Below are 20,235 nucleotides of genomic sequence, written 5' to 3' on the forward strand. Positions count from 1 at the left end.
TGTCTGTCTCTTAGTGTGTTCCTTAGTGTCTGTCTCTTAGTGTCTGTCTCTTAGTGTCTGTCTCTTAGTGTCTGTCTCTTAGTGTCTGTCTGTTAGTGTTAATGTCTGTCTCTTAGTGTCTGTCTCTTAGTGTGCGTCTCTTAGTGTGCGTCTCTTAGTGTGCGTCTCTTAGTGTTCGTCTCTTAGTGTGCGTCTCTTAGTGTGCGTCTCTTAGTGTCTGTCTCTTAGTGTCTGTCTCTTAGTGTCTGTCTCTTAGTGTTAGTGTGTGTCTGTTAGTGTGTGTCTGTTAGTGTGTGTGTGTGTCTGTCTCTTAGTCTGTCTCTTAGTGTCTGTCTCTTAGTGTGTGTCTGTCTCTTAGTGTGTCTGTCAGTGTGTGCCTGTCTGTTAGTGTGTGTCTGTCTGTTAGTGTGTGTCTGTTAGTGAGTGTGAGTGTGTTTGCCTGTTAGTGAATGAGTGCCTGTTAGTGAGTATGTGTTTCTGTCAGTGAATGTGTGTGTGTGTGTATTTAGAATGTGGGGCAGGGTGGAAGGGTTGGGTGGGGGTGGCGCGTGGAAGGGTTGGCTGGGGATGGGGGAGGGGGGGGGCCTGAGTTTTGTCCTGCCTAGGGCAGCACAAAACCAGAATACACCACTGATAGGGCTATAAGTATAAGTAGCACTTTGCTGTTTCACAATATATGTTTTTTAAATGTATCAATAGTGACATTGTAACACTGCTATCTGTCATAAATCTCTGAATAACACCCCACATGTACATATTTTTTTAAAGTAGACAACCCAGGGTGTTCAATATGGGGTATGTCCAGTCTTTTTTAGTAGCCACTTGGTCACAAACACTGGCCAAAGTTAGCATTTATATTTGTTTGTGTGTTAAAAATGCAAAAAAACTATTATAATTCTGGCTTCTTTTGCAAATGGTATGCCATAATGGGGGTAATTCTCATTCCTGGGCTACCATATGCTCTCAAAGGAAACCATTCTGGCAAATTTCAATGTGAAAACAGAAAATCAAGCCTTATATTTGATGCTGTAACTTTCAAAAACACTTTAAAACCTGTACATGGGGGGTACTGTTATACTCGGGAGACTTTACTGAACACAAATATTAGTGTTTCAAAACAGTGAAACGTATCACAACAATTATATTGTCAGTGAAAGTGCAGTTTGTGTGTAAAAAAAAAAAATGCAAATAATGTCACTTTCACTGACAATATCATCGCTGTGATATGTTTTACTATTTTGAAACACTAATATATGAATTCAGCGAAGTCTCTCGAGTAAAACAGTACCTCCCATGTACAGGTTTTATGGTGTCTTTGAAAGTTGCAGGGTTAAATACAGTGCTAGCAAATTAAATCCTCTGGACTTTCGGCCTGGGTTGTCATGCAGTTCCCCCAAATTGCAATCAATAAAATTACTTAATTATGTAAAAAATATTACATAAATATGCATGTAGAATTTAAATATATATACATATTTATATATTAGAAGTCTACGTGTATATTTATGAAATTATTTATGTAATTATGTATATGGATATATATATATATATATATTTTTTTTAATTTCGTATTATTTTTATTTATTTATATATATGACTTCCTGTCAGTTTAGGCAGTCCCCCTGCAGGCAGCACTATGGACGCCTATTGTGGCCATGTGATCGCTCTTTCAAACACATGGCCCGCGGGGGCATAATTTGCCGAGGGGGCACTGCCTGGGCTGTTAGGCAGTCCCACCAGACCGGGAGCAACACCGATTGCTGGTGCGGGAACGGTGGCGATCGGCTAAGTACTAAGGAAGGCTCATGTCGCGGACGTACTAGGTAAGGGGTTAAATATATTATGTCCTTGTATCTTTTCCATATGTAACAGAACAAAATAGCCAGGAAATCACTGAGTTTAAAATATTATAGCTGAGATTTATTTTTTTCATCCAATTTGGCTACTTTGTATTAAACTTTAAAATTGACTTTGAATAACTCCGAATGTGTTAACTTCTGCCATGACAGCTCGAAGGATACAATTCTGCTGAACAGAATTCAGGTGCGTTCCAGCCCAATTTGGAGGATCTATTTTGGAGACATTAACATTTAAACATTGCCAGGGAAATCTTCTAAATATCATTAAGCCCAGCTTCTCCGCTCCCTCAACGAATAAAATGCAATAATCTCTGGCTTTGTAAATCTATCAGATTCTCCTTAAATATCTGAAATGTCTAATGTCTTTTCTGGAGAATTTAATTCAATAAGCAAATGCGGATTTTCCTCCAAAGAAATTGATGTGGAGATGCAATCCTTCCATGTTGCGTCTCCTCTCCCATTAAAGCGGCACTGTCATGCCGAATTCCGTTTTTTTTTTAACCCCCCTCCCGCCTCAACTACATCCAATCGACCCCCTAGTCATCCCCAAATGCCCCTATGCCCCCCACATTACCTATTTTTTATTCTTTATTTTCTGCCCGATCTTTATTCAGGGCGCCGCCATCTTTGTGTGGGTAGGTGAAGTCCCTGTGGGACACGTCATCTACCCACACTACACAGACTGTGAGATTCCCGCACATGCCCAGTGAAACATCTGGACATGCGAACGGGAATTTCACCTATTCATTCATTCATCAGACAGACGAATGAATGAATAGAAAAAATCAGACGAACAAACTAACACTGAGTATCAGTGTTCGTTTGTTTGTTCGGTTTATTACAAGGAGGGAGCTACCGGCGTGCAGCTCCCTCCTTGTAATATGTAACTATAGAAGCGGCAGGGAGCAGAGCTCCCCACCACTTCATAAGCCCCCCAGGTCCCCCCCTCACTCTATGGGGGTCAATATGACCCCCATAATAGCACAAGGGAGATTAAAATCTCCCCAATACCCCTACTCGCTATATCGCGAGTAGGGGCATGTCCACTAAACAGTGAGCAGCCTGTGGCTGCTCACTGTAAAAAAAAATAAATAAAAAAAAAATAAAGGGTAATAAGGGGGGGACGGGGGGCCTACTGTCCTCCCCCGCCGGCCCCCACCCCTGGACGGCGGGTGGGGGCCATAATGGGAATGAGGGGGGACCTACTGTCCTCCCCTCAGGCCCCCACCCCTGGGCGGCGGGTGGGGGCCATAATAGTAATAAGGGGGGGGGGGACCTACTGTCCTCCCCCCCCGGCCCCCACCCCTGGGCGGCGGGTGGGGGCCATAATAGTAATAAGGGGAGGGGACCTACTGTCCTCCAGCCCCCGGCCCCCACCCCTGGGCGGCGGGTGGGGGCCATAATAGTAATAAGGGGGGGGGATCTACTGTCCTTCCCCCCCCCCCCCGGCCCCCACCCCTGGGCGGCGGGTGGGGGCCATAACGATAATGGGGGGGGACCTACTGTCCTCCCCCCGCCCCCACCCCTGGGCGGCAGGTGGGGGCACTAAGTAAATTCCCCCCCCCCCCCCCCATCAAGGTGACTAGGGGTGCCCAAGCCCCCAGTCACCCACCCCCCACCCAAATAAAAAATGCCCCTACCTACCCCCCTCACCCTAAAAAATAGTGAGGGGGGAATAAAATTGCTAACCTGTAAAGTAAAATTAAACTTACCATTCGACGTCTTCTTTTTTCTAAAATCTTCATTTTTCAGCCCCAAAAAAGGCCAAATAAAAAACCATCATAGCCGTCGAACTAAAAATAAAATAAAAAACCCGAGCGCAAAAAAAAAAACCCGACGAAAAAGAAAAAACCCGAGCGCACAAAAAAATAATCCATCTTCACCCATGGAGGGCTCCGCGCAGACTGAGCTCCGCAGGGCGGGGCAAGGCTTATAAAGCCTTGCCCCGCCCTGCAATTAGCCTAAGAACACTCTGATTGGTGGGTTTAAGCCAATCAGAGTGCTCTTTGTCATTTTACAAGCGTGGGAAAGTTCTTTGGAATTTTCCCACGCTTGTAAAATGTCACAGAGCACTGTGATTGGATGGCACTGTGATTGGATTGATGTCTTATGGTTTTAAAGAAAACTAAAGAAGACAGGAAGAAAAGAATAACAGATCCTGAGAGAGGGGGAGAAGAGGAAGAGATTGAGGAAAGGTAAGTTCGGCATGACAGTGCCGCTTTAAGCTATTCTAACACACTATAAATATTCCCCAAATTCTTCGGGACTCACTGTCTCATTAAAGATGACAAGACTTCACAAAAATGTCCTCATCACATCTCAATGTAGTAACATCTAGAGCCCCTGTCTCTACAGAATCCAAGCACCTGCCAGCATTACAAGCTTTCTTTCCTGAAAAAAAGATTCAGAAAAAAAGCTTTAAAAAAGCCTAATTAACAAAAATAAAGATTTTAGAATTAAAAATACCAAAGACACCCCTTCAATCGAAGACTAGATGGAAGGGTAAGAGCATGAATGGGGTATAGTACAATAATATTTCATTAATTCCAGTTAATAACTAGAGAACTCAGAAATCAAACATGAAGATGGGGATCTGTGGCAGACTATGAGGTTTAATAAATGGGGACCTCTCTGCCGGGGATGACGGGAGTCCGTGAAGATGAGGTGCAGAGAGCTACAGGAGGCTGTTGGCGATGAGTAACATAGGCCTCTATTTAATAATGTGGATAAGCTTTTCAAATGATAGAATATTTTTGCATAAACTTTTACATTTTGTTTAAAAATATTAAAATATCAACAAAAAAAAAAATATATATATATATATAAAAAAAAATCTATTACAAAATGTAATTATTTAAATGTAATTGATTTAAATATTTTTTAACATATGAAATTATTTTAAAGGTTTATCCAAAACTACAAAATCCAGGCTGTAGCTCTTCATTTAATAAATATAAAGATACTTGTTCATTTTTTTTCTGCCCATTAGTGTGAAGGGCTCAGTCCATTAGGTTTATTAGCTCCTGTCTAACATTAACTTGTTCCTCTATGAATGGAATCTGGCTGGCTGGAAACACCTCCTTTCAAAAAGGCATTTGAAGTCATCCATTTACACCCATTATTTTCACTAGACAATGGATTTTGGGCAATTTAACAGCGTTCACTCCTGCTGAAAACAAGATCAAATTCAGGCTCGTGTGGAGCCTGGTTTACAAAATCCAGACATTGTTAAATAGCATAAACATTGTCAAGATTTTAGATTCCAAATGGCAGATGGTTTGCCCCATTCAGACGTTAGTGGATAATCCTGTTTATATAATTATTCCATTAACCTAGTGGCACAAGTAATATTGACTCAACTCTAAATGTACATACAGTGGAACAAGTAATATTTGACTCAACTCTAAGTGTTTGTTGGAGATTTAAAAGCAAGCAAGACTTCTGTAAGGTGACACATATTGTAAGAGCTGATGATACATAGAAACATAGAAACATAGAAACATAGAATGTGACGGCAGATAAGAACCATTCGGCCCATCTAGTCTGCCCAGTTTTCTAAATACTTTCATTAGTCCCTGGCATTATCTTATAGTTAGGATAGCCTTATGTCTATCCCACGCATGCTTAAACTCCTTTACTGTGTTAACCTCTACCACTTCAGCTGGAAGGCTATTCCATGCATCCACTACCCTCTCAGTAAAGTAATACTTCCTGATATTATTTTTAAACCTTTGTCCTTCTAATTTTAGACTATGTCCTCTGGTTGTGGTAGTTTTTCTTCTTTTAAATATAGTCTCCTCCTTTACTGTGTTGATTCCCCTTATGTATTTAAATGTTTCTATCATATCCCCCCTGTCTCGTCTTTCCACCAAGCTATACATGTTAAGATCCTTTAACCTTTCCTGGTAAGTTTTATCCTGCAATCCATGAACCAGTTTAGTAGCCCTTCTTTGAACTCTCTCTAAGGTATCAATATCCTTCTGAAGATATGGTCTCCAGTACTGTGTACAGTACTCCAAGTGAGGTCTCACCAGTGTTCTGTACAATGGCATGAGCACTTCCCTCTTTCTACTGCTAATACCTCTCCCTATACAACCAAGCATTCTGCTAGCATTTCCTGCTGCTCTATTACATTGTCTGCCTACCTTTAAGTCCTCAGAAATAATCACCCCTAAATCCCTTTCCTCAGATGTTGAGGTTAGGACTCTATCAAATATTCTGTACTCTGCCCTTGGGTTTTTACGTCCAAGATGAATTATCTTGCACTTATCCACATTAAATGTCAGTTGCCACAACTCTGACCATTTTTCTAGTTTACCTAAATCATTTGCCATTTGGCTTATCCCTCCTGGAACATCAACCCTGTTACATATCTTAGTATCATCCGCAAAAAGACACACCTTACCATCAAGACCTTCTGCAATATCACTAATAAAAATATTAAAGAGAATGGGTCCAAGTACAGATCCCTGAGGTACCCCACTGGTGACAAGCCCAAGCTTCGAATATACTCCATTGACTACAACCCTCTGTTGCCTGTCACTCAGCCACTGCCTTACCCATTCAACAATATTGGAATCCAAACTCAAAGATTGCAGTTTATTGATAAGCCTTCTATGTGCAACAGTGTCAAAAGCCTTACTGAAATCTAGGTAAGCAATGTCTACTGCACCACCCTGATCTATAATTTTAGTTACCCAATCAAAAAAATCAATAAGATTAGTCTGGCATGATCTCCCTGAAGTAAACCCATGTTGTCTCTGATCTTGAAATCCATGTGTTTTTAGATGTTCAACAATCCTATCCTTTAACATGGTTTCCATCACTTTCCCCACTACTGAAGTAAGGCTTACTGGCCTATAGTTGCCCGACTCCTCCCTATTACCTTTCTTGTGAATGGGCACAACATTCGCTAACTTCCAATCTTCTGGGACTACTCCTGTTAACAATGATTGGTTAAATAAATCTGTTAATGGTTTTGCTAGTACACCACTAAGCTCTTTTAATAGCTTTGGGTGTATTCCATCAGGTCCCATTGACTTATTTGTCTTTACTTTTGACAGTTGAAATAGAACCTCTTCCTCTGTAAACTCACGTGTAATAAATGACTCATCTATCCTTTTTTTTTAACAGAGGTCCCTTTCCTTCATTTTCAGCTGTAAATACCGAACAAAAATATTCATTGAGGCAGTCAGCTAGACCTTTATCCTCATCTACATACCTTCCTTCTTTTGTTTTTAATCTAACTAATCCTTGTTTTACTTTTCTTTTCTCATTTATGTATCTAAAAAAAGTTTTGTCCCCCTTTTTTACTGACTGTGCTATTTTCTCTTCTGTGTGTGATTTGGAAGCTCTTATAACTTGCTTAGCCTCTTTCTGCCTAATCTTATAGGTCATTCTGTCTTCCTCACTCTGGGTTTTTTTATAATTACTAAATGCTAACTTTTTGTTTTTTACTATTTTGGCCACATCTGCGGAGTACCACAGTGGTTTCTTGAATTTTTTGCTTTTACTGACAAGCCTAATGCAATTTTCTGTTGCCTTCAGTAGTGCAGCTTTTAAATAATTCCATTTATTTTGGACTCCATTTAAATTGCTCCAGTCTGATAATGACTCCTTTACACATATTCTAATTTTAGAAAAGTCTGTTTTTCTAAAGTCTAAAACTTTTGTTTTTGTGTGGTGTGACTCAGTCACTGTTCTTATATTAAACCACACTGACTGATGATCACTGGATCCTAAACTTTCACCTACAGTAATATCTGATACCAAATCTCCATTTGTTAACACTAAATCTAGTATGGCCTCCTTACGAGTTGGCTCCTCAACGACTTGTTTTAGAGACAATCCCAGTAGGGAGTTTAGAATATGTGTGCTTCTGGCACAAGTAGCTATTTTTGTTTTCCAATTCACATCAGGAAGATTAAAGTCACCCATGGTGATAACTTCCCCCTTCATTGTCATTTTAGCTATTTCTTCAACTAGTAGATTATCTAACTCTTCAATTTGTCCTGGGGGCCTATAAATCACACCTACACGAACTACTGTGTGATTATCAAATTCTAACGTAACCCAAATGGACTCTATGTTCGTCTCACTAACCTTTATTAGGCTAGATTTTATGCTATCCTTCACATACAGGGCCACCCCTCCCCCTTTCTTGCCTTCTCTGTCTTTTCTATATAAAGAGTACCCTGGTATTGCTATGTCCAAGCCATTTTTTTCATTATACCATGTCTCAGTAACAGCGACTAAATCTACACTATCAGTTGCCATTATTGCCACAAGTTCATGGATCTTATTCCCTAAACTGCGAGCATTTGTAGACATGACTCTAAGCTTATCATTTTTTAACACACTTGCTACAGGCACCTTCTGTCCTTGTTTTGGGGGACAATTGGATTGATGTTTTATCACCCTTTTGCCCCCCCATCCTAGTTTATCACCCTTTTGCCCCCCCATCTTAGCAAAACCTCTTAACTGCTCACTGAGAACATTTGTTCCCTTTTGAGAAAGATGCAAACCATCTTTTTTGTACAGTTTATTTCCATTCCAAACAGAGCTACCATGAGCAATAAAGCCAAATCCTTGCTCCCGACACCATTCACCAAGCCACAAGTTAAAGTCCCTAATACGCATCCGCCTGTCATTCTGAGTGTTATGCACAGGCAGAACTTCAGAGAATGACAGTGTGGAAGCAACCTGCCGTATATCATTGGCAAAAACACTAAAAACTTCCTTAACCTCTGAAACCTCATTGCAAGCCAAGTCATTTGTCCCTAAATGGACAAGTACATCCAATTCCCCTTCCTGCTTTGCTTGCTTAACAATATTACAGATACGTCTCCTGTCTCTGTGAGCAGTAGCTCCGGGAAGACACCTCACAAGACCACCATTGTCCATCTCCACACCTCTTATGATGGAATCCCCCAACAACAACTGCTTTCTATTAGGCCTCATCATAGTCTTCAAGCCTCTCTGCACAACACCACTGGCCTCAATGCCTCTCTCCACAACAGCACTAGCCTCAGTGCCTCTCTCCACAACACCTCTAGCCTCAGTGCCTCTCTCCACAACACCTCTAGCCTCAGTGCCTCTCTCCACAACACATCTAGCCTCAGTGCCTCTCTGCACAACACCACTAGCCTCAGTGCCTCTCTGCACAACACCACTAGCCTCAGTGCCTCTCTGCACAACACCACTAGCCTCAGTGCCTCTCTGCACAACACCACTAGCCTCAGTGCCTCTCTGCACAACACCACTAGCCTCAGTGCCTCTCTGCACAACACCACTAGCCTCAGTGCCTCTCTGCACAACACCACTAGCCTCAGTGCCTCTCTGCACATCACCACTAGCCTCAGTGCCTCTCTGCACAACACCACTAGCCTCAGTGCCTCTCTGCACAACACCACTAGCCTCAGTGCCTCTCTGCACAACACCACTAGCCTCAGTGCCTCTCTGCACAACACCACTATCAATATACAGTGAAAGAGGGTTAAACCCAGGACTGCTGATCCATGAACATATCCCACTAGACATTGCCCACATCAAAATCACCAGACATATAACTTTTGTGTGGATAGGGCAACAGCCACAGCTTTATGGACTAACATGCCAGCAATTTATTTTAACAACCTGACAGCTGTATTTACTCAACAAACAGTTTGATCATCTTTTTTCCCGCGAGTTCCAAGCATCCTGCACTCTCCATCACCCTTCTGCAGACTGCAGTCTACCCAAGTAAACTCGGCTACTCACTCTATAATTCAACTGCGCTGGCCAGGAACACCACCATCGCGATGCCTTCCATAGCGAACATCATGCATTGCGCCCCCCCCCAGAGACAGAGCAGCTTCAATTCCCACTTGTAGCTTCAACATAAATATGTCCAACCCAATCGGGTTAAGGAGCATCCAATGATGTCACATAACATCTACATTATCTTCATTTAAATCCACATGATGGACACCAAGGCCCACATGCACCGAAAATACCATGATATGGACATATTCAACTTATGATGACATATTTCTAAGGCTTTTCCACTATCCAAAGCATGGCACACAGGACAGGGATGAACATGGAACATATTAGAGTCAGCTCATTAAATAATGCATAGCAGTGACCCATATCATGCTTCAAAACATTAATCAAGTTGATCGTCCTCCGATGACTGACATCGTTCCACCTTCATGCTGTACCAGGGTCACTTGGCCGGACACACAGAATGAGGTGTTTGCACTCAAGAAACACCTGAACCCAGCATAAGCCCCGTAAACCCCTCACTATGTCAACAGAGAACCCCAGGTTACGACCGTAGACTCTGTTTTCAATATGTCTTGAGGCACAATATTGTAGGAATGGCCCAAAATCTAGACATAACAAGGATCTGAAGCTATAAAAAACAAGAATGTCAGGGAAGGGGGAAACAAAAAGTGGAATAGACCCCCTACAACAAATGTGGACATACAGCTGAAAACTCTATGACTCTCAACTATGAATGCTTCAGGGCCTTAGCAGGAAGACCTATCAAACTCAACTGCGCTGCTGTCCAAATTCAGAAAGAGTGTGACGTGTGAGGAATACTGAACCGGATCCCTCCTCACCCAAAGCAGGTCTGAAGCACCCTGGAGAACTGAAAACAACTTAAGGAACTACTGTTATCATGGACTTAAGACAAACCATGTAAGACTCCTAGAGATGCTAGAAAGTCTTACACCACACCCACCAGACAAAATTTACCACCTGTGAATCCTATCTGAACTCTGCACCCACTCCGATTGATTCATGACAAGTTCAAACCCCAGAGAGGACGTCAATGTGTCTAATTGCAATAATGCTGCCGGACACCTCGCAGTACAAGCCACCAATTCACCAATGCGCAGGGCTCTAAAAAAAACACAGGCCAAACACCGCATGAAATAGCTTCACCTCATAGGTGACACCTGTGGCAACACCTCCAACAACTGAATCAGCAGGTGATAAGTGATTGGACAGCATTTGTCTGGACATTTTTTCTCTAATCTGCTAAATAGTACATTTTGGGGCGTGCACTTCATATCTGCGTAATACAAAAGTACAAAACTTGTTACATCCTTCCATCCCCCCCCAAAAATTAAATAAAAAGGAAGGCGCTGCCAGACATCACTCGGCAGCCACTGCAGATTTACCCACGTAGCATAACGAAAATTCGAGAAAAATAGGGTCACTAACCTGCCCGACTAGTAACTCGACCTCCACCGAGCCTTAAACTCCCTTATAACTTTGAAACACTGTATCCTCCAAATCTCAGCCCACTATCCAGGGGCATCTGTTATGCTCCCTCTTCCACAGGTGTCCAGGGAAAACCTTATTCATCAACACTGTAGCAGTTTTCTAAACGTTGTAACAGGTGTAAAGCAATGCTTCCACAAGCCCCTAATAAGTTTGTTGGGACCAGCATAGGTAATCGGACATGAAACCTATAACTGACGTACGGAGAATTAATTAATGGAAAAAAAAAATCTACTAAATAATTCCGTTCCATTATATTAAGAAATGTTAATATCGCGCGCTGGTCCTGATTCATAGATTTAAGATGCCATGCGTCATTTTAAGGAACACGAAGCAATTATTAATTTACAGACGTCACTGTGGTTGAGATAATAATAGGACGAACATTGTTTTATCTTTGAGACGATTCCGTCCCGTGGATCGGCTGCTCTTCCTGCAGACTCACTCTTCCGGAACGGTGTATTGCGCTCGCCATTCCAGTATCCAATATATTTATTTCATAGCTGGCAGGTTATTGTCTAAACTGTCAGGGGAAAGTGTGATTAGCCAAGCGGGGACCGTCAGGAGCTTGGTTTTATGTTTGTGTCGAAGCCTGGTGACGCCACTAACGTCACTTATCTTAATTAAGCAATTATACTTTCTGGGCACATAGGGCAGCATCATATCGGCTATAAAAGAGCATGGCATCTGCTAGCTGAGAGCCCGGGAGTAGAGCAGCGACACACTGAGATGGTTGCACATAGCATGGAACAGACATCAATTAAGGCTGTCACTGAAATGGTTACACAAAGAGGGGAACACATAAAGCACAAAATATGGTCCCTCCCAATGGATATGTGATACTCTGACAGGTATACTCACATCTATACTTTCATGCAAATACTTTTTAATAGATCATGCGTTAACCTGGAGTGATTAACAAGGTATTTTATTTGTATATATATATATATATATTTTTTTTTAAATGTTATATGCTTTATTTTTGTTGGGCATAGAAAACATGCAGACAGCAGAGCCACAGCAGCAGTAAGCGAGCACTTTAGGGTACACGAGGAGACAATTGCAAGGCATGTTGAGAAAATAGCACAGTTTTACATTCTAATAGCAACAGACTAGGCACACATGCCTAAACTTAGGCTTATTCTAAGCTGTCCTTCATAGCAAGTAGTCAAGACATGGAGACTGCTAGGAAAACTAACAGTGCGTTAAAACTTGCTAAACAAACTAAAGAAGTATATGACAACTGGGACCGACACAACCTTTGGTTTATTGAAAAAGAGAAACCCCATTGAGTCCAATATCAACTGCTGAATGCAAGATGTCTTCTGTTAACAGCGGAGAATCTCAAAACGTAGGCAGTAGGCAGTAGGACTTAAGCCAGGATCCACCAACTCCCTCCTCTAGTAGGCGCAGGTCCAGAGAGGGGAAGCAAGACCCAAGCCACTATCGAGTTGCTGGGTATGTGGGAGATCGGCCGTGTCTCCTACCTGGGATCAAGAAGTAGGTCATTAAAAGCCCTCGTCCCAGTGAGATACACTCAAATTTCCGGTTGTTTGAGTTTAGCAGTAACCCATGCAGTCTCAGCTTGATGGGTGTTGATGGCAGCAAGATTTGAAATTCACCTTTTTTAAGGCTAGTAATTTAACAGAGTTGAGAAGCTTTCTCAACTCAGGTCCTGTTCCTTCGGAGGCCAGGCCCCTTCCCCAAAGGTATTTTATTTTATACATTCAGTTTTATAGGACGGTCCAGTCGGAAACGAACCTGGCGAAGAATGGCGAGTTGTAGAGCAAAGTGGAAATTCACTATTGGTTTCTATATTGGAATCTGAGAGAGATTTACTATAAAGAGAGAGGAGATGGAGGAGAGCCTGTGGGGAATTGCCAAGCGAGCCATATCTCTAAGGTGGGTACATAGTCAGATGATGATACAAAGCAGAGAGGACAGAAAAAAACTGAATTATTACCAAATCCATATGATGACCCAGGCAATCCAACATGAAAGGACAAGTGGAATAGAATTGTGAATAACTAGCCCAGAGTGAACTTCCCACAGCCCCTGTCACGAAACATTGGGTCCAAGGAAGAGCAGATCAATTGGATAGGAGGAGTCAATTTAATAAACAGGGCAAAATTGAACTGATGAAAATCAGAACTGTCCCTTTGTGCGGCTTTCAGGAGTGTAGCGGGTTCAATTAACTAGTATACAACAGTGGTGAATTCTGGGCTCCTGACACCATCTCAGCATGAACCAATTCCAAATGTGGACATGGTTGTGGATAGGAAGCCGCCTGGCCAGGTAAGATAACAGAGGTTTCCTGGCATCAACATTGCGCAAGGCTGGGAGATGGCAAGCATAGATAGATCTTCAGGTATTATGATGGAACGCGTGGGGTCCAAATCATAGTTTATAGTTCATCCCATCAGATCCTTCTCAGGAAAGAGAGACACTGTAAGCTGATTACGTTATTAATTATAACAATTTACCCCAAGACCTGAACCCCATCTGCAATGGTCAAGAAGGGGCCTTTAGTTCTAACACCAGTGACTTAATATTATTCTCTCAAACATGAGAAATTAAAACATGAAAAAAGAACCAACTGCGTACACTTATCTTCACAATAACTCTATTAACATACTTGCCTATGCTGGGTTTCTACCTCCACTGCTGGTCAGCAATTCCACAAATCTATGACTTTTTCGCTATAAACAGTATTTCCTGTAATTCTTTATACCCATTCCTCCCTTCACAGTCACATGCTCTTCCTCTGCCTCCCTTCTCCGTAACATATATCTATTTGTGAATTCCTATCCTTCCCCAGTCTCACCGTGCTGTATTAATGTCTGAGGATCCTACTGGTCCTACAAGTTATCTATAAAGTATCATTGGCGGCTCCGTCTCCTGATACCGATGCTCTTTCTGTAATACCTCTAATCCGCCGGGTTTCCCTCCGCGTTGCATTGAGAGGGATCTTGGTAAGATATGATGTTTGACTAGCGCTCCTGCAAATTAACTTCATATTCTTCCCCTCAATCATCGCTCTCTTATCTTGACACCAATGTAATGAATATTTAGTCCTGACTTCTTGTCACTGCTTCTTGTTGCAATTTTCCTAAATCTGCAATTCGAGAAGGATGTTGGTCCTTTCACGGAGAGAGTCTTAAAATAATCAGGAAATACTGTAAAACACATGTATGTACGTAGTGGGCATTGGATAGCATTCCCTTCATCCCCCATAAAACCATAACTTACCCCTTCAAATAATGACAGACAACTTCTTGGAGAAAACAGGCCACAGCATTTATTAACACAACCAAATACTGTATAACTCCTTTTAACATATAACAAAATAATAATTATCATAAATTAACATAAACAATTTGCATATAGTCATAGAGTAACCAAAGAAACCGTCCTTGCCAATCTAACTTCCCCAAGGCTCTCACCTCCCCCCCTCGGCATAATAAAAACATCTTCCTTTTCAGGGCTCCCCACCCACTCGGTGGGGCCCAACCATAATGCTCCCCACTGGTCGACTTACAACCCAGTGGGGACACGTCCAACCTGGTACCTCCTCCATTGCTTATGCAATGTATGATCATATAGTGTAACTAAACCCCAATTATTTTTTGCGTAGATTAGGTGTTTTTAATAAAACTAGTCAAATTTGTCAGCATCAAAGTAGCTGTTTAGTTGATAAGTGAGTGCGCTGGATTTCTATTTTTACTGTACTTATTGGCCCCCAGCAGCACCCTATTTAAGCATGTTTGTAACCGCTGGCGGTTCCCTTACTTACCACTATAATGTCTTAAAGCATAGAACTTAGCAGGGCTAACCATACAGATATCTTAGCCATAATGTTATATAGTTAGTAAGAGATCCTCTATTTAACATATATAAATAATTGAGAATACAATATAAAATAAGGATTGTCTTGGAAGCAATAGTTTTGTCTTTTTGCAAATATCATTAGTAGGTTAACATACCCTTCTGAACATGTCAGCCTCTCAGTCATTTTAAGATGGAGCAGCGTCTGTCTCCAAGTCTCTCCTCTGTGTCTTAACATTTAAAAGTACACCTATTTATACCTTAGGTGTCGTCATTTTACGGTCACTGTAGTTCATATATGAAAAAGTTACTTTTTTACTTTATTCATTTTAGGACCTCCCTTAACTTGGCAAAAATACAAGTCCATAACTAAAGGGTGCATACGTCATGGAAATTTTCCTGACTTAGTTCAAGATGGCATCTTAAAGTCTGAATAGCTTATCTGTTGTTTATACTAAGACGTAAGTGCACAGTCGTGGGAGATTCCCGGATTTGGGGAAGTTCCATTAACTTGGGGTTACCACAGTATATTGTGTACTGAAAGAGTCGTAGAATAGCCTTGAAGCTTGTTTATGCATTATAGTTATTGTAATTTGTCTGGGACAAAATGGCGCAAACATATTATGCACTGAGGTTATTGCTTAAAGAAACAGTTATGAAAAACAATATGTTCCATTTCTAACACCTTGTCAACTTGCAATATCTCTTAAAGACAAAGTACACAGTTTAAGAAATACAACATTTCATTCTAAAACGTGTAATATTTGCATTTGCCCATAACATGTTTAGGTGAGTGCAGCCAGCCCCTTGTTGACCTCCTCCAGGTTCACCATAAGAGACAGGGGGAGGATGAGACCCGGCCATTATCCCCCTTTTTCATCTAATCTACCAAACCATCCCTTATTTGGCAAGGACACCCCCCTGCCTCGCTGTGACAACCCCCCCGGGCCCAAAGCAGCAAAGGGAGGGTGGGCGGGAAACGTGTTGCTGGCACTGAGGTCAGTCTGATCTGTCACCACCCACTTCCTCACATCTCACACTCCCACATGTAGCATATAGCCAATCATGCATCATCCATCCCACACTCATACATGTGCCCCTGTCCGCTAAGCTGCGCACTCTCCCTGGGGCCTCACACGCCAAACGTACATAATAAACAGATACACTTTAAAAGATATGGATTTTTAGAGCTGAGACCTTAAACTGATTACGTAAAATTGCAAGAACAAAATAAAAATGTAAAACACTTGGAGACGTACGAATAAAGTGCAAAAAAAAAGCTAGTCCAAAGAACGCGTAATTCTGGCTTGTTTTGCATTTAGTGCAAGCAGTCAGTTACTAATAAAACAGACAGGCGTTAGGAGTTATTGTGTGACAGCGAGAATTACCTGTAAACATAATTATTTTCATGTCCTGGTTCTGGTCAGTTAGAGCACAAATAAAGAAAAGGAAGGCACAGCGCTCAATTTAGCAATTTCTTTTCCACACAACATCCATTTTCACAATGATTTTTTGCAATAGCGGCTAATTAGGTTAATAAATGTACGTTGGTGTAACTGTGCATTCGAGGAATCTCTTGACCTGCAATAGAAGACACATGCAGTGTCAGTGAGCCAAGATAATACGGAACAGTGTGAGTGTAAGCTCCTGGGACAAGATCGTCATTATTAATTTAGATATGGAGGACTCTGGAGTGAGAGCGTCTAGATGATATGAAGTTATTTGGCTGCATGGAGCACGCTGGGCTTTAACATAAAGAAAGCGAGTGGATTTTCTATGTAAACCGTGTGTACTTATTGAATCACTTTATCTAGTGTGCGACTGGAAGAAGATGTGAAATTAGATCACACGTCGCATGTAAAGCCGCAGTGCCGTCTGGTCTAGCGGTGTCCTTGTGGAGCGCAGAATACAGATTAAATAGCGCACACTTTGCAGATAAGGATCGTTGAACATATGGAAAACATAATGAATAAGATTATAAAGTGAAGCATTTCTGTTCTTTACAATAATTGTCCCAGATTCAATTTAAAAACGCTTACATTTACAGGAGACGGGAGAGCGGGGAATTGGAGAAACGGTGCTCGAAATACCCACAGCATGTTATGGATTGGACGACTACTTCACTGGGGCTGTCCAAATATGTAATCCCGGGGCCATATACATATCACCAACATGGACTGGACCTTGGCAATCATTATTCAGTAATTCAGTCAAGCAATAGAGTCACTATGAAGCTATCAATGTGCGGGGTGTCACCGGATAGGCCAGGGGTAGGCAACCGTAGGAACTCCAGATGTTGTGGACTACATCTCCGATAGTGCTCTTACACCCATAATGCTGGCAAAGCATCATGGGAGGTGTAGTCTAAAACATCTGCAGTGCCGAAGGTTGCCTATGCCTGGTATAGACTGTCAGTGTGTGGGGTGTCACCGCATAAGCTGTCAGTGTGTGGGGTATCACTTTTTAGACTGTCAGTGTGTGGGGTGTTACTGTATAGGCTGTCAGTGTGTGGGGTGTCACTGTATAGACTGTGCATGTGTGGGGTATCACTGTATAGACTGTCAGTGCGTGGGGTGTCACTGTATAAGCTGTCAGTGTGTGGGGTATCACTTTTTAGACTGTCAGTGCGTGGGGTGTCACTATATAAGCTGTCAGTGTGTGGGGTGTCACTTTTTAGACTGTCAGTGTGTGGGGTGTCACTGTATAGACTGTGCGTGTGTGGGGTGTCACTGTATAGACTGTCAGTGCGTGGGGTGTCACTGTATAGACTGTCAGTGTGTGGGGTGTCACTGTATAGACTGTCAGTGTGTGGGGTGTCACTGTATAGACTGTGCATGTGTGGGGTGTCACTGTATAGACTGTGCGTGTGTGGGGTGTCACTGTATAGACTGTGCGTGTGTGGGGTGTCACTGTATAGACTGTCAGTGCGTGGGGTGTCACTGTATAGACTGTCAGTGTGTGGGGTGTCACTGTATAGACTGTCAGTGCGTGGGGTGTCACTGTATAGACTGTCAGTGTGTGGGGTATCACTGTATAGACTGTCAGTGTGTGGGGTATCACTGTATAGACTGTCAGTTTGTGGGGTATCACTGTATAGACTGTCAGTGTGTGGGGTGTCACTGTATAGACTGTCAGTGCGTGGGGTGTCACTGTATAAGCTGTCAGTGTGTGGGGTATCACTGTATAGACTGTCAGTGTGTGGGGTATCACTGTATAGACTGTCAGTGTGTGGGGTATCACTGTATAGACTGTCAGTGTGTGGGGTGTCACTGTATAGACTGTCAGTGCGTGGGGTGTCACTGTATAAGCTGTCAGTGTGTGGGGTATCACTGTATATACTGTCAGTGTGTGGGGTATCACTGTATAGACTGTCAGTGTGTGGGGTGTCACTGTATAAGCTGTCAGTGTGTGGGGTGTCACTTTTTAGACTGTCAGTGTGTGGGGTGTCACTGTATAGACTGTGCGTGTGTGGGGTGTCACTGTATAGACTGTCAGTGTGTGGGGTGTCACTGTATAGACTGTGCATGTGTGGGGTGTCACTGTATAGACTGTGCGTGTGTGGGGTGTCACTGTATAGACTGTGCGTGTGTGGGGTGTCACTGTATAGACTGTCAGTGCGTGGGGTGTCACTGTATAGACTGCCAATGCGTGGGGTGTCACTGTATAGACTGTCAGTGCGTGGGGTGTTACTGTATAGACTGTCAGTGCGTGGGGTGTCACTGTATAGACTGCCAGTGCGTGGGGTGTTACTGTATAGACTGTGTGTGGCAGAAGCAGCCACCAGAAACTCGTATTTACAATGTTATTTGTCCCTAACTCTATATGTCCATGCATCTTGTATATTGTACCAGCATGTTAAGAAAGAACCAATGTGCACATACCGTTATTGGGTCCGTGGGTGGCCGCCGTTCGCCTAATCTCCACGTGGCGGCGGCCATCTTAACTGCCGAACAGCGGTGTTTGGTCGTCGAGCGTCTGGAACTAAAATCGGACGCTCGACTACCCAGACACCGCTCAGACCTCCAGGATCACCAAATCGTATGATCCAAACTGCCGAACGGCCCGCCGTTCGGTAGTTTGCATTCCCCAGTCTAGGGGATTCATCCGAACCAAAGATTGGGGTCGGATGGCTGAGCTGTTCGGCACTTTATATGCAGTGAAGTAGACCGACTACAGGGCCAGAATCTATGGAGCCGTTTTCGGCTACTGTGTCCCTGCAGTCGGTCAAATCTTTAAATATCTGTAACTCCCGAACCCCTGGTCTGATCTGGGTGAAATTTGAATATGTTACTCACCCAGAGCAGACCTACCAGGGGACCCCTCGTTTATCCTCGTACCCCCCGTATTTAGGGGACATTCAGAAACTGGGGAAAACCCGGTTCCCTCTAATTAATTTACCTGCTAATCTAAGGGGAGGAGAGGGAGGGGAGGTGATTGTGAGGTGATTGGTTGTTTTGAGTTACCTCCCTTGCATGGGAAAAAGCCATAAAATAAATTGTGTGAATAAAGCTGACAGTTGACCTCCAAGCTATGTGTCGTCTAGTTCTTGGAGGGAAGGGATTGTAACTACGCTACCCGTTTGATACCTGTATTGGATTGCTGTTCCTGTCTACCAGCGGAGCTACCTTGGATCATACCTCTACTCCGCTACAATTGGTGGCAAGCGACGGGATCGTACTACACAGCAAGAGGCATTCAGCAGGAATTAAAAAGGACTGAATGGAAACAGATTATACCCTCTTGAAACGGGACACGCTAAAAGAGTTACTGGAAGCGAGAGGGAGGATAGCAAGCAACAAAACAAAGGCTATCCTAATCGCAGAACTCATGGAAGGAGACAGAGTCGCAGCTGCTGCAGCACCTCCAAGGGAGGGGGAAGAAACTGAGTTTACCAGAGAATATAGGGCCAGGATGGCTCTATTCTCACCAGCCATGGCAGCACAGAAAGCAGACCAGGTGTACAACGATGTACAGGCTCTCTTTATGCAGCGATCAGCGCAGGGAAGCGCAACATCGGCCCCCACCCCGCCAGCGAAAGCTAAAATACCGTACCAGGTATTCAAAGCATTTAATGATACCGAGGGGGACATTGATGGCTATTTACAGAACTTTGAACTTTTGTGCCAGCTGCATGCCATTAGCCCTGAAGAACAAGTACGAGTGCTAGCGGGTAACCTATCCGGCCGCGCAGCAGATGCCTACCGAGCTATGCCGGCAGAGGATATCCGAGACTATCAGAAGGTAAAACAAACCTTGCTCGAACGGTATGCCATTACAC

This window comes from Pelobates fuscus, chromosome 9 (assembly GCF_036172605.1).
Source record: "Pelobates fuscus isolate aPelFus1 chromosome 9, aPelFus1.pri, whole genome shotgun sequence".
NCBI lineage: Eukaryota > Metazoa > Chordata > Amphibia > Anura > Pelobatidae > Pelobates > Pelobates fuscus.